The 15,306-nt window shown below is 42.6% G+C and overlaps 1 long non-coding RNA gene across 1 annotated transcript in view; it reads right to left on the bottom strand.

The window, feature by feature from the left end:
- Nucleotides 1–7,015: 7,015 nt before the first annotated feature.
- The window catches only part of LOC112544276 (uncharacterized), a 38,086-nt gene continuing 29,795 nt past the window's right edge, over nt 7,016–15,306 (bottom strand). Inside the window, exon 3 of the long non-coding RNA XR_012903016.2 lies at nt 7,016–7,696. This is a non-coding gene — a long non-coding RNA (uncharacterized LOC112544276). The remainder of the gene's footprint in view (nt 7,697–15,306) is intronic.

The raw sequence follows: 15,306 nt of genomic DNA, 5'->3' as shown, positions 1-15,306 counted from the left end.
TTCAGCCAGGCAGCTCACCCCCACCAGCTTCCGTGGGCTGCTAGCCGGGCAGTGCAACCCCATCACTCTGGCCAGCCACAGGGAGCCACTGGCTAGGTGATGTGGGCTCCACTGCCCTGGCTAGCTCCACGGAGCCGCCAGCCAGCCAGTTTGGCCCTGGCCAGCTCCGGAGAGCCACCAGGGGTAGTGCAGCCCCCACTACCCCAGCCCTACACTGAACCCCCCCAACCTCCTGCCTTGACTCCTGCACCCCATATCTCCTGCTGTGAGCCCCTCACACCTCCCAACCCTCTGCCCTGATTCCTGCAACCTGAGCCCCCTACCCTGAACCTCACCCACCCTCTCCTGTAATAGCCCCATAACTACTGGAACAAATGTTGATATATTATGTACATATGTGGCCCTAGAGACAAACACTGCATATTGAGTGATAAGATGTGTAGGAGTGACCCAGAAAGCAATTCTTGTTTAGCAGACAGTGATTTGTGCTGTGGTCAGTGCCGTGTTTTTATGCTAAATTCATCTCTGCTGAACTGAGAGTGAGTTCAGGGGTAGAACTTTTAAGAGAACACCAGGTTGTTCTCCCATTTTTATCATTGCTCCACTGATATTAAAGGCTCCATCTCGTATCTTGATTGTTGTTATTATCATGTAATGTTTATATTGTAGCATTGCTTCAAGACCTCTTCATGGCAGGAAGAGCCTATTTTCCATTGTAAATTAGCTCTATGGGCTACAGACCACAATAATCTTGGGTCTGACTGTGCTAGGTACAGTACAAAAACATAATATACTCTGCCCAATAGCTCACAGTAAGCACACAGACAAGCCAACAATAGCAGAGAATTATTATACAGATGTTACTAAATGCAAAACACAAATTAAATTTACATCAGAAGTAGGAGATGGGAAAAGAGGGAGGACATATCAAACCAGACAAATTATGTCTTTAGAATGTGAGCCATTTGAATTTGAACAGTCTGACCAAACAAAAATAATAAAAATCAATAATAAAATAAAAGTAATCCTCATCATCTCTCTTTCTTGGCCAGTGAAACAAATCAATTGAACCGCCACTGTATTGCTGCTGTGTCTTCTATATGTCGATACATTCAACCGAGTGAACTGACTCATGATAGCTGTCCATGGAACTAAACTGGAACTAAAAGGCGATTGATGTGTAATAGACCCTGCTGTGAGTTTTGGAGCCATGGGTTCATAGCTTGTATCTGGCACTAAGCAGCACAGGATGGTGTGAGAAGCTTTGTCTATCTCTTATTTATATGGCTCAGTGACAAAGGAAGGAGCCAGACATTATTTTGGTTTCAGTACTGCTAAGTAGGAAATATTTATTGTAAACCTTTGAAGGCTAAATTTTGCTCTGACATTTGGTCTGAGTCTATCCTATTGGAAAGTTCCCATTGATGTGAGTGGTATACAGGTTCCAGTGCTTACACTACATGCAACATGACTTCACTAAGTATCCTAGGCAAAGAGTAAATCAGAGCAGAATTTAGCCTGATAAAAACAGCAGTCTGCATTGTAGTTACCCTCCTCTTTTCTTAAAACAGCATAGATATTTTCTTAGCAATATAAAAGGACTTGTGCTGTCAGGGATGACAGGAAAGCTTATATGCACTGATGCTCTCTAATGGTCTTCTCTGCTAACACATTCCGAGTGATTATTTGAAGTATTTTTTTCTACGCAGTGTAGCAGTTTTTGACTAAAAAGAAGAAGGAAAAAGAAGAATCACAATTGTATCTCGCAATCAAACTGAAACCAAACCAGCATGCATATGACAAAGGCAGTGCATAATTATAAACAGCCCACATTAATGCTTCAATGGGAAGATGTGATTATACCCCAAAATGTCAACATGTTCTCTCCTCCCTGCACTTCAGATAAAAACAGAGTAGCAGAAAATGGTTATTTTTTCCCCTGCATATAATCCACCCATGGGGAAGTACCAAATTTACTTCTGGATACATAAAAACGAGTTGAAATTCTGAAATAAATTTGCTTGATACCAGAAAAAAAATGTTGATTTTGGCTAGGGTTGCCAGATACTTTCACAAAAAATCCTGAACGTGGCAGGGAAAAAAATTGGTTGAGCAAAAAACAAAACAAAACGGGATCAAGGTTGTTCAGAAAGGAAAAAAAAAGTGTGTGTGGGGGGGAACCAAAGCATGAGGTAAGGTATTTTCTGTTGGTTTTTTTCATGGACAGGGGTCACAAATACCAGACTGTCTGGGAGAAAACCAGACACCTGGCAACCCTAATTTTGGCACATCATAGTGACTACAGTGCTGAGAATTTCCTCATGCTATTAATACATATATAGGGATCCTCATCTTCTAAGGGATTTGAGACAGTGCACATTTCTTGCAATATCTTTGGGAAATCCTATATTAAATTTATGTATCACTAGGGCCAGGGACTGTATGTAATTCTATATAGGAGGGGACCACAACTCTCCAGAGTAAGAAGGAAGTAGAGAGAGAAGTGGTTAGGCAAATTCACTCAAGTTGGAATACCTCCAGACAGGTACTATCCCCGGAGATGCTTGTATATATTAGCTTAAACTGGATTCTCCAAGGACCAAAAGACCAAGCAAGTACATTTGGATAAATAGCCTCCATTTAAAGTGACCTCGGGCCTTCTAACATCAATCCAATGGGGGCCCCCAATTTTTAGGGAAGATCTGGAAGGATTGACACCTGCCAGACCTTGAGGTTGAAATTGGGGTGATCCTCTGGTAAGCTCTTCAGCATGCATGCATGCTCTTTTACTGATTCTAATATGTTTTCTCCACAATGCTTTTACATTAAGAATAAATATGGTGGCTTAGAAAGAGCTGTGTGCTACCTTATAATTGTGGACTATTAAATCTGTTCATAGCCTCTGAGGAGAAAGCAATGCGCAGACCACCCTGGTGTACACTAGAGAGTTATTTCAAAATAACCCCCCTTATTTTGAAATAAGAAGCAGAGAATCCACATTACCAGGCCCATTATTTAAAAAAAAACACAAAAAAACCCCTCAAAAAACCAGGCCGGTTATTTCAAAATCTGTATTCCTACTTTCCTCTGAGAATAAGGCTTATTTCGAAATAGTGTAGATGCTCACTCCCCGGAGTAATTCAAAGTAATTACTTCCCAGTGCTTCCTGGGGCTCTAAGTCAAGGTGACACGTCCACAGTAATGGAGCCTACCTCGGACTAATTTTGAGGCTCCCCCGTAGTGGAGACACGCTATTTCAATTTTATTTTGGGAGTTATTATTTTGAATGTAGTTATTTTGACATGATTTCCTAGTGTAGACATGCCCACACTGGTTTTTTAGGCAGTTTGGCTTGCTGGGAAATAACACTGTGTAGAGGGAACTGTGCAGGCTGGAAAAACCCTGTCTGGAAGGGAGAGAAGTGATGGATGGGAGCTGGAGCATAGAATGGATGTCCTTGCTGGTCCACAGAAAGGAAACAGAGTTGTACTGAACTGTGACAAGCTTTACAAACAGTTAATGCGAACACATGCAGCAGCAGCAGCAGCAGCACAGCTAGCAGTGACAATATTATGTCACAGTCTTCTCTACCTTACTTCTGGATAAGGCAGGGAAAGAGTGAAACTAGGAACGGGGAAGACAAAGAAGAGTATAAAAAAGTTTAGTAGGGAGAAACAACTACCCCAAGGCGTACGGAAGGGACAGGATAAATGGAGTCAACCAAAAGTGTTTGTAGTGACTGGTTCCCTCTTTTATTGGGTTGAACGTTAGGGATGAAAAGTGGTGTTCTGGAAAATTTCAAAACAGCAGGTCATGCATTTATAACAAATATCTATTCCTTTCCAAGGTCTACCTTGTCACACCACACCTATTCAATGTGGCTACTGTGAGAGATAGTGAAACATTCTGACCTACAGTGTCACCAATATGTGGATGATTACATCCTACAGATATACATTTCCCTTTTGTTCAGTCCCGATACAGCAGATTCTGTGCTTTCCCAGGGCATGTTGGGTGTATGGACAGGGAAAGTGGATAGACTCCTAACTGGGCTTGACTCAATCCTGATCTTAAGATGGACTAATGATGATAGGTGGTTTGAACCCTCTTGGGGAACAAGCAAGAGCGTTTGGGACTGTATGTCTCACTGTTGCCAAAATCAAGTGGGCCCATCTCAGTTCTTAAATTCTCAAGTAGCAGCTCTAGCACATAGACAGAACTCCATGTATTCTGTAGCAATGTGCTCCCTAATTCTGCAGCAAGGTCCCTGGATTCTGTGGTTTTGTAGAATAGCAGATTGGAAATCCTGTGACAGCTTCAGCTTAAATTTGAAAATGGAGGATTTTCTTGCCAAAAATATGAAAGCAAACACCACAACCAGTACCTTACTTAGTGTGTGATGGGGTGATATTAAATTCAGTTTACAAAACTGATTTTAAAATGATCTTTAGGTTTTCAAAGTCAGCACCCATATAGATGAATCCACACTTATGTGAGCTTTTCTGTCAGGTGCTCTGCAGATTCAGGCAGACATCACTGTATTGGGTCACATTTTCAATGTTATTTTCACAAACACAAGGCCAAAGAGGATATTGAGCGGGGATCCTCAACTGGCGTAAGTTATCATAGTGTCTTGCATTTCAGTGGACCTATGGCAATTCACATCAGCTGAGCATCTAATCTGTTTTTTTTAAATGAAAGCTTAAAACGTTATTTTATGGCAAAGGATTGGCTTATGTGGATGCAGAATCCTGGACACAGTGCCTGTTTCCATCTAACATAGGCCCAAAGGTTATGCCTCTTTCTTTACGATGCAGACCTGGCATAGTGACTCAGACCTTTGTAAGCTGTAGCGTGGATTACTGTAACACTGTGCATTTAAGCTACCTTTGAAAAGTGCCTCATAAGAGGGGGTCAAGGTACCATATCAGTGCACAATACAAAGGCCAAATTCTGCCCTGACTCACACTTTCTGCAATCCCACTAAAGTCCACAGGGTTACATAGGGTATGAGTCAGGGCAGAAGTAGGTCCCCGCACACAACTCTCCAGTTATCTATTTGCATCAGAGTGCAATTTTATCATGTTGGTTATCACCTACAAAGCCCTAAATGCCCTAATATAGTTACCCAAGAGGACTGCTTCTCTCTCCAGGCCACGGGGTGTTACTTAGTTCAGTCAGGCTGCTGAAATTAGTTTGCTTTCACATAATACTGAGGATGTGAAGATTTTTTATGTTCTTCTGAATGGGAGGTTGCATGGTTAGTCCTTAAGATGAAAGGCTGGTATTTGCCAATGGTTTTTGTAAAGGTACAGTATTGCCAAAGGGCACCAGGATACCTTTACAAATAAACACAGTACTCCTGCCAGGAGGAGCACAAATGAAATTCACCAGACTAAGGTGGTGGTTTTCTTCCATAATCTCTTCTATTTCTTCATCCCTTTATATTTTTTTTTCCACCTCCGTACTATTTTTTCCACTGTTTTCTATTTCCGATATTATTTTCTTACCTCCTGCTTTTTTACATTTTAAATCAGTACTTTTCCTCTCATTTTCTCCCTTTTACATTCACAGTGTTTGTTGTCCTCCCCTTTGCCAGGAGTGATATGCCTAGCTCATTGGAACTTCACCAGAACACCATGTGATGGAATAGCAGATAGGCATCTCTTTGTGCTATAGCCTAGCAAAATAGCTGTCTTTCCCCCTCCCCATCTACTGTGTTTTGTGGCTCCCAGTCATGAAGCAGAAGGCTAGAGCCTGTTTAGAATGGAGCATCCACTGATCACTTCATAAAGCAGATCACATATCTTCATACAGCTAAGTTAAGTGTCATGAGAGTAAAGGAGAGAATCTTGCATCGTAAGGACATAACCTATGCCTGCAATTGTCGATGTCACCTTCTGTAACATACACATTCACCATTCAATTCTAGAGAAGCTGGGGTGGAAGGTGGGGGTGGCTCGCAAGGAGCACAAGAAGGCAATAACTGGAGTGATGAAAGATGCTTTACTCACTGAAGTGCAACTGTATTGAGGACACATCTGAGGTCATGCAACTTTCACCACTGCAATTATTTCTTTCTTGTGCCATACTCAAGATTAGTCTGAGCAACTGGCAAGGAGCTCACCTCTAAGATGAGAAACTCTGCTCTAGTTCAAAGATACAGCTGGTTCCTATCCCCTTTACTTCTCCCATTCTGATCTTTCAGTCTCCTCTATGCTTCTCCCTATATCACATTGATATTCCTTGGTCCTCCCCAAATCTCTGCCCCCTAAAAATCTCTCTCTCAGTCCTGTTTTTCCTGTTTACTCTCTCTCCCTGAGCTCCCCAGGCCTGGCACCAGAGATTAAATTAACCCTGTGTAGAAAACCAGCACACGGCCTATTTATGTAGGGCTTAAATGGTGCATAGACCTTCTACTGGACCTTTGTACATGGATGATCTTCAGCTTGCAAGTTTTACTTGAGTTTTGTAGAAATTGGAAACTTGGTAAGATTTGATGAGATTTTGTATAACTGGTGTATCTTATCAGTAATTATAATTGGGTAGCTTCGTTAGCTAATAGACTAAACCTTGGCTAAAGTAATATACTACATTAAACTAACAACAGAAAACAAGATTAATTTTTTATCATGATTTTTTATGCATGAGATTGTCTATAGATACAACAAAAGCTACAAAACAACTCAGGCTTTGAATAATCTGTTAGAAGAGTGTAATGTAATAGAATAAAGGGTATCTTTATTCTACCCTTGATTTGTTGATACTAGTCAGCTATTACCTATAGACCTATGGTTGATAACTATATTTTAAATCCTTGAGCAATCAATTCAGTGAAAGGATAATGCATTATTAAGTCTGCAACTCTGTTAAATCAAACAGTCTCTGGGTTCACATTGAGTCTTTCTGTAGATTTAGAACTCCTGGTTTAGCACTATTCTTCAGAGGTGTAAAATTAAACAAAAAATAAAAAAACCCACCCACCAAACGAACCCCGAGTTTGTGTCTGTGTAATTCCCATCGTTAGTGAATGCATGATTTTTTTAAAGGAATTTCACTAAACAGTTAAATGCCAGATTTTATTAGCTGGTCATATTCTTGTACATACACTATAAAAATGAAACAAGCAGTTCTTAAAGACAACAGAAATATTTTATTTTACACCTAAAAGATAGCAATGTTAATAAATAAGGGCCAAATTTTGCCACCCTTACTCCTTGAGACTATTCTGAAGTAAGATATTGCTCTATTGAAGGAAAAGTGACAAAATTCGGCCCCTAATTGACACTGTGTAACAACTGTCATAAAACCAAAGCATAATTAGAAGTCTAACAACTAAAGAGATGCAGGACATACTTTCCTGAATTGTGGCTATAAAACATAATTAAGGATTAAAATATTTCAGGCAAGACTAAAAAAACGGGGAGTGTTACACAAAGTTAGAGTCCGAAGTCCTTATTTAGGCCCACCTAAATAATAGATGGATATTCAGGAGTGCCAAACAGTTCCCCTTGGATCTCAGTGGGACTCACTGGATTGCTCACCATTATAAGGCATTCATGACACAGAAGAATGATCTTTTAATGTTATTATTTTATCTCTAGTAGGGTTGTTGCACTAATTCTTCTATGGAGTCCTTTCCCTGAGATCAGATACAGTATGAAAATGGTACTGATGATGCAGTTCCAGCTTCTCCCTAGAACAGAATACAAAAGGAATAAAAATAGATATCTAATTTCAGCAGGTATATATTCATCACTAATTAATTAAAAACTAACCACACTAGTTTTCACTAGCAGTTGTGGTGAAAAATTAGCAAGATAATTTGCTAAAATTATTTATTCTTTTAGCTTTTGATATCTATTTAAAGATCAAGTAATACACAGTTCAGCTTAACAGGATGCCATCACCATATAATTTACACATTACTTACGTTCATTAACTAACATGATTACTTTTATACCACATAAAAGGTCATATTTTGAAAGCATAGGATTAGTGTAAAATATAAACCAGCCATTAGATAATACTGTATTTCACAATGTAAAATGTGTTCCAGAAATAGTGTCACACCACATTTTAAGTATTTTTTAAATTTAGAAATATCCTAATAAAGAGCTAAAATGTTTGAGTCATTAAGTAGCGTTGGGACAAAAAATACTGAAGCTTGATGTTGGTTACATGAGATTTCACTTAAAAGGAAACAAAGATATATTCAAGAGTACAGCTAAAAACATAGGAAGGGCCATATTGGGTCAGACCAAAGGTCCACCTAGTTCAGTGTCCTGTTTTCCAACAGTAGGTAAACATGACAAGACTTACTTGTCCATCCATGTTCCTTATGTTGAAGCTAGTTTCCACACTTAATTACTCTTGGGGGTATTCTGTGCCACTGCACACTAGCAATGTAATATCCTGATTAATCAGTTAACCTGTTAAATGTTAGGTTAACCTAATGTTTAACTGGTTAACTGACTAAGCATGATCCCAGCACTGGGGCTCAGAGCTTGCCAGCTGGAGCAGCCCCAGTCCAGGAGGCTCCCAGCCCTGTGCTGGCCCAGGGCCAGGGCTGCTGCTGGCAAGCTCCCAGCCCTGGTGCTGCTGCTGAGAGCTCCTGGCCCTAGCATTGGAGCTGCAGCTGTCACTGGCAAACTCCCAGTCCTGGCAATTGAGGCTGTAGCTGCCACCGACATGCGCCTGGCCCCAGTGCTGCGTCAGCCCTCCGCCCACAGGGGGATACTCCTGGGCACTGGTTAACCGGCAACTGGTAAGCATCACTCAGCAAGGTTAACCAGTTACCAGTTCACATCTCTACTGCATGTGATCCGCATTTTTTTTTTGTCTGCAGAAAATACATTCTACTGGAGAGGGTCTTCACTTACACCTTTTACCCAGCAGGGGATGCTGTGGCATCAGAACAGAGACAGCTGGCTCACTGTTCACCTGCTGTAGCAGTAGGAAGCTGATAGGTAAAGAGCAGAGCAGAGCTCATTTCTCACAGCTCCTTGCCTGTGAAGTCAGGTGAAGAAGAATGAGATGGGGGGAGAGGGGTTGTTCAGAAGGACTACTGAGGGGGGTAGACAGGACTGGGAGTGCACATGAGGGTAGGGGGGTGCTGAGTGGGAGTGCAGGGCCACATGGGCCTGGAAAAGGAAGTGAGGCTCAGGGGGCGCAGAGCTGTATGGAGATGGGCACAACTGAGTGAGGGGCAAGGGCTAGGAGGCAAGGACACATGTAGACAAGGGGGTGCATGGAGACAGGGATTACAGGGACACTTGGATTGGAGGAAGGAGTGCATGGAGATGGGCAAGGGGGTGCAAGGACACAAGGAAACAGGAGAAAGGGGTTTCAGGGACACATGCAGTAGGGAAGGAGTAGCTGAGCTGGGGGTGCAAGGACACATAGGAACAGAGGCAGGGAGCAGGGACAAATGAGAATGGGAAGGGAGTAAATGGGGATGGGTCAGGGATTGCATGGACAGATGGGGATGGGAGAGGTGGTGGCTGTGTGAAGATTCAGAGACACACAGTGATGGGGGAGAAGGGTGAAGGAGTTAGAAGACAGAGGGTGGAGGCACGAATGGAAGGGAGTGCATGAGGTGGGACGAGGGGATGCAGGGACACATGGGGACGGAGCAGAGGCAGCAGACACATAGGGACTGGGGTATACATGCCTGACTGACTGGAAGATCTTAGGGATTAGCTGGGGAAGGGAAGGCTCCATAACTTCCTAACAATCCCCACTTGCTTCTCCCCCCAAAAAATGTTTCATATTTTTCCCACCGAAATCTAACAACCCTCCAGGTTTACTCAAAGGCTCCTTCCCAGCAACTGCTTCTCTCTCCCTTAGCTCCTCCTTTACCTTAGATTCCCCCAAGCCTTTGAACGGCCTCTGAGGGGTGCAAGAAATACATTTCTGTAGTGTAGTTTAAATTAATTATAACTCAAAGTTCTGTATTAATATGCATACTAAGGAATCTGTAAAAAAAAATTTCCTGAATATTTTTGATATCTATGGGTATGTCTACACTACAGCACTAATTCGAACAAACTTAATTTGAATTAGTTAATTCGAACTAAGCTAATTCGAACTAGTGCATCTAGACCTAAAAACTAGTTTGAATTAGCATTTTGCTAATTCGAACTAGCATGTCCACATTGAGTGGACCCTGAACCGAGGTTAAGGCTGGCTGGAAGCAGTGCTGGCAGGGCATCAGGTTAGGACTTAGAGCGTGGAGCTACTGCCTCAGGCTAGCCGAGGGCTGTGCTTAAAGGGACCCGACCCCCACTCTGGACAGACAGTTCTTAGGGGTTCACCACTTGCAAAGTAGTCTTGGCTTTGAGTGCCCACACTCGGCACATCACAGCACTCGGCTATCAGCCCGGCTGCACTTGCCGCAGGCTGCCATCTGGGGGAGGTGTCAATCGGGGGGCTGAAGGAGAGCTTCCACCCCGAGGAGCCCGCAGAGCCAGCCCAATCCTCCCCATCGGGGGCTCATACCCCATTCCTCCGTCACCTCCTTCCACTTACCCCTCCCTAGCCCCCCTTCCTGATGTACAAAATAAAGGACATGTGAGTTCAAAAACAAAAACTCTCTTTATTGAACAAAACTTGGGAAACTGGGAAAAGGAGGTGGGAGAGGGGAAGAGAGAGGCTGGGAGAGAGGAGGGCAACTAAAATGATCAGGGGTTTGGAACAGGTCCCATATGAAGAGAAGCTAAAGAGACTGGGACTTTTCAGCTTAGAAAAGAGGAGACAGAAGGGGGATATGATAGAGGTCTATAAAAGGATGAGTGGTATGGAGAGGGTGCATAAAGAAAAGTTCTTCATTAGTTCCCATAATAGAAGGACTAGAGGACACCAAAGGAAAGGAATGGGCAGCAGGCTTCAAACTAATAACAGAAAGTTGTTCTTCACAAAGCAAATAGTCAACTTGTGGAACTCCTTGCTGCAGGAGGCTGTAAAGGCTAGAACCAGAACAGAGTTTAAAGAGAAGTTAGATAAATTCATGGAGGTTGGGTCCATGGAGTGGTATTAGCCAGGGGGTAGGAATGGTGTCTCTGGCCTCTGTTTGTGGAAGGCTGGAGATGGATGGCACAAGACAAATGGCTTGGCCATTGTCTTTGGTCCATCCCCTCCAGACTACTTAGTGTGGGCTGCTGTCGGCAGACAGGCTACTGGGCTAGATGGACCTTTGGTCTGACCCAGTAAGGCCATTCTTATGTTTTTATGTTCTAAGCTCAGGGTCGGGGGTCTCACTGGACCACCTTGATTTTCATGCAAACCTGCTCCTGGGTGGCCAGGCTGGCAGCTATCCTGCCCTAGACGTCCACTTTCCTGTGCCTAGTGCAGAGGTCGTGGACGTTGGAGGCTTCCCCTCAAACCTGGATGAGGTCTCTGATCTCCGCACTAGACCAGGCGGGCACCCGCCTCCTGTGGCCCCGGGCTGGATCCTGGGAGCCGCCAGCCTGGTCCCGGGAAGAGGCGGAGGGTTGGGTGGCTGGCTCATGCCGTGCCAGGTGCAGGGTCTGCTGGCTGGGTGCTGGCAGGCTTGCACCTGGCACGGGCACCGTAGCCAGACTGTGCCCCTTTAAGGGCTCCAGGGCCGGGAGGGAGACAGACAAGTTTCCCTGGTGGTGCCCAGAGTGGCCACCAGGGCAAGCTGGGGAGGGCTAGCCTCCCACTAGTTCGAATTAAGTGGCTACACAGCCCTTAATTCGAACTACTTAATTCGAACTAGGCGTTAGTCCTCGTAGAATGAGGTTTACCTAGTTCGAATTAAGCGCTCCACTAGTTCAAATTAAGTTCGAACTAGCAGTTTGTATGTGTAGCACCTATCAAAGTTAATTCGAACTAACGTCTGTTAGTTCGAATTAACTTTGTAGTGTAGACATACCCTATATGATTACAGATATACTTGTTGAAAGGAATGTTAAAATAAATTACCAAAATAAATAAAACTGCTGTGATCACATTGTGCTATTTTGATAAAATATGCAGAACTTTACTATATTGTGCACAGAATTTTTATTTCTTGGCACAGAATTCCCCCTTTATGGAAGAAATGTAACATGAAACTGTTACTTAGAGTATATACTCCTGAGAACAAGAACTGGGGCTTTCTATACATTTTTTACAGGACTGATCTCACCATAGATGTTGGAGAATCCAGGCCAAATTTACCCCTAATATAAGCTGATATTACTTCATCAAAGTTAGTGAAAATGCATCTCTTTACACCACTTCTAAATTTGGCCTTTAATTCAGATTTTTCACTCTCATACAGCTGTTAATCCATTTCATGTGAAGCATACCCTCCAGTTGTTTCTTTTCAATAACACAATATTGTCTTCTGGAGGCACTTGTTTCATCTCTCCATTTTCAGAAAGGTGTGTGATCTTCTTGTGTATAGCTTTGTGCTTGAGAAGGTTGGACGATCTGAAGGACAGCATACTAGGGGTATCCTGGAGGCAGTAACAGAAGACTGAAGAATAGAATCTTGTCTTCTGCCTGGTCTGTTACTCTGCATGGCCTTTGAAAAAAGTCACTTACTATCTTTTAGCTGGCCATGCCACTGATCACTAAAGCTTGTATACTCTTTTATTGGAGGACATGGTCATTCCCCCTCTCCCATCCCTATCCTAGATGTTCTGGAATAGGTAACTCCTTGGAAACTTGGCAAAGTTGAGACGCTATCCCACTTATCTTATCCCTTTTCAAATTTTGACCCAGAAATGCCTTCTCTTTTAGAATATTCTCATCAAAATACCTCCTCAATTAGAAGCCACATTCTTGATGAAAATGTCATGGAATCCATTAATGCAGGGGTGGGAATCCTTCTTTTGGTCTGGGGCTGCTGACCCACAGAAAATTCAGTCTGGGGCCACACAAGTGAGAAGCAAACTCCCCACGTCTCCTCAAACCCTCACAGACATGGCTCCCAACTGAGAAGAAGAAAGACATTCCTCACATTCCCATCACACTAGGGGAGGCTAGATTAGTAGATTTTGTGTGCTCTAGCTGCACTGTGGATGGGCCAAGGGTCTGGAGCTCCAGAGAATCTACATATTCCTGCGCATCCAGAAATATAATTTATGCTATCATGTGTCGAAAGTGTCCGTCTGCTATGTACATTGGACAAACGTCTCACACACTTCGCCAAAGGATCAATGCCCACAAAACAGATATTAGACAGGATCACAAAGAAAAAAACGTTTCTTGCCATTTCAACCAGAAAGGACATTTTCTCAACAACTTAATTACTTGCATCCTGCTTCAAAAGCCTTTTAAGACTGCACTTGAAAGAGAATCCTCTGAACTGTTATTCATGCTTAAATTCGACACTTTACACCTGAGTCTGAATAAACAATCTAATTATCTTACCCATTACAAAGATAGCTTCCCCAATTATCACCTCTAATATCATTAGCTCACAGACATTTACCTCCCCCCCCCCCAACCCCCTTCTGTTCTGAAATGTGATTTGTCCTTTTCATATGTGTTCTTTTTTTTTAATTGTATCCTTTGGTATATATGGTTGTGACAATTTTCTTCCACTACTTGATGTGAGGATGTTGGTCTGGCCCACGAAAGCTCATCACCTAATAAACCATCTTGTTAGTCTTTAAAGTGCTACATAGTCCTGTATTTTGTTTCAGTTACACCAGACTAACACGGCTACATTTCTATCACTATTTTTTATGAGAGGGGTTCATGGAAAGACTTTCTGATGTGAAGTCAGTTTGCTTTCAAAATTCACAATCTGAACCAGAACTATTTGGCTTACAAATACCCCACAAATACAGAGTTTCTTGTGTTCCTTGCAGACAAGTTGTAGCTTCCACAGATTAGAAGGTCTGATGACTTTGACAAAAGAGCTTGTAAGTTCTGCAAGACTGATGAAATGTGCCATCTATCAAGAGCTAACAAGCATTATCAGCAGATCATATCAATAACTCAGAACATTCCACCTAATCTTATCATTTGGCACTAGCTTCGTTTGGGCACTACTGAGTACATCTCATTTAGACTTTCAGATAAAGAAGAAGCAGCAGCAGCCTGATCTAAGAGCTAACTTTACAAAATGTAAGGGCTTGTTTCTTCACTGTCTTGCACCTTATGTCAACATTTACACCTGTACAAAGTGGGTGTAATACACAACCTGATCAGAATGATAATGTTTTACATTAACTCTGCATAGGTATAAATGACTATGCAAGGTGTAAGGCAGTGCAGAATGGGTCCTTCAGCCATTCCCAAATGTGCTTTTTTAAAATCCTCTCTCTCAAACCCCCTTGTATGATTAACCTCATATGTTATCAATTATCCCCATTAATTCCACCACATGTAGGGGCTGTCATATACCTTCACAAAAAATCCCGAACAGGCAGGGAAAAATTGGTTGAGGAAAAAAAAAAGAGGTTGCTGCACCTTTAAATTACTGCACTTCTCACTCCCCGCACCCTCGCAGATGCCACCAGCCAGCCATCTGAGGAAAACAGAAAATACCGGACATATTACATGTTCGGTATTCTCTGTTTTTTTTAAACCAGGCAGAAGGCCAAAATACCAAACTGTCTAGGCAAAAACTGGACACCTGGCAACCTAACCACGTCTTCAAACAAATAAGCTTTCCTGAAGAACATTTTACAAAGATGTTTTCGTCTAATTTATTGCACCATAAATTATAGTATTATTCACACTTTTGAACAGCAGGAAAACACTATAGACTTGCATTGTAAGATTCATAAATGATGCTTTTCTCTCTTTTCTTTCTCTCAGCAGGTGTTATTTATATGGTAGTAATAATTAGTCATGATTAGAAATACTGTCTCAATTATGAACATATTGGGCCTAATCCAGCCCTACCTTTCAGCCTTTGCAACCCCAATACAGTAAATTAAGTCATAGCAGACCTGGTCCATTTTGTAAGCTGTATTGCTCATATTGCAGAGGATGTAAGCGAGTACTTGACTACTTGCTTCCCCAGCCCCTGCTCCTGCTGGACGCTACTGGCGTGAGCCAGGATCGAGCAGTCCTGGCTCACACTGGTCCAGGGCCACTGCACCTCTGTATTTTAAATGTAGTAAGAGCCACTGGGAAAGCCATGACTGCTCAGTCCTGGCCCATACCTGCTCTGGGAGCTACCCTCTGCAAAGCTACCCTTATTGACTAATCACGATTAGCAAAATATTCATTCCTTAACATCCTTAATTCATTGCAATTATTCCAAGCTCAAATATATTTTCCTTCCCAACTTGCAGGAGTGTATCTGAAGGACAGTCTGGCATGCATCCATAATAGGGA

This window comes from Pelodiscus sinensis, chromosome 3 (assembly GCF_052426305.1).
Source record: "Pelodiscus sinensis isolate ZL-2025 chromosome 3, ASM5242630v1, whole genome shotgun sequence".
Lineage (NCBI taxonomy): Eukaryota > Metazoa > Chordata > Testudines > Trionychidae > Pelodiscus > Pelodiscus sinensis.
The sequence above is the reverse complement of the archived record's forward strand: the minus strand, read 5'-3'. Positions and strand labels throughout refer to the sequence as shown.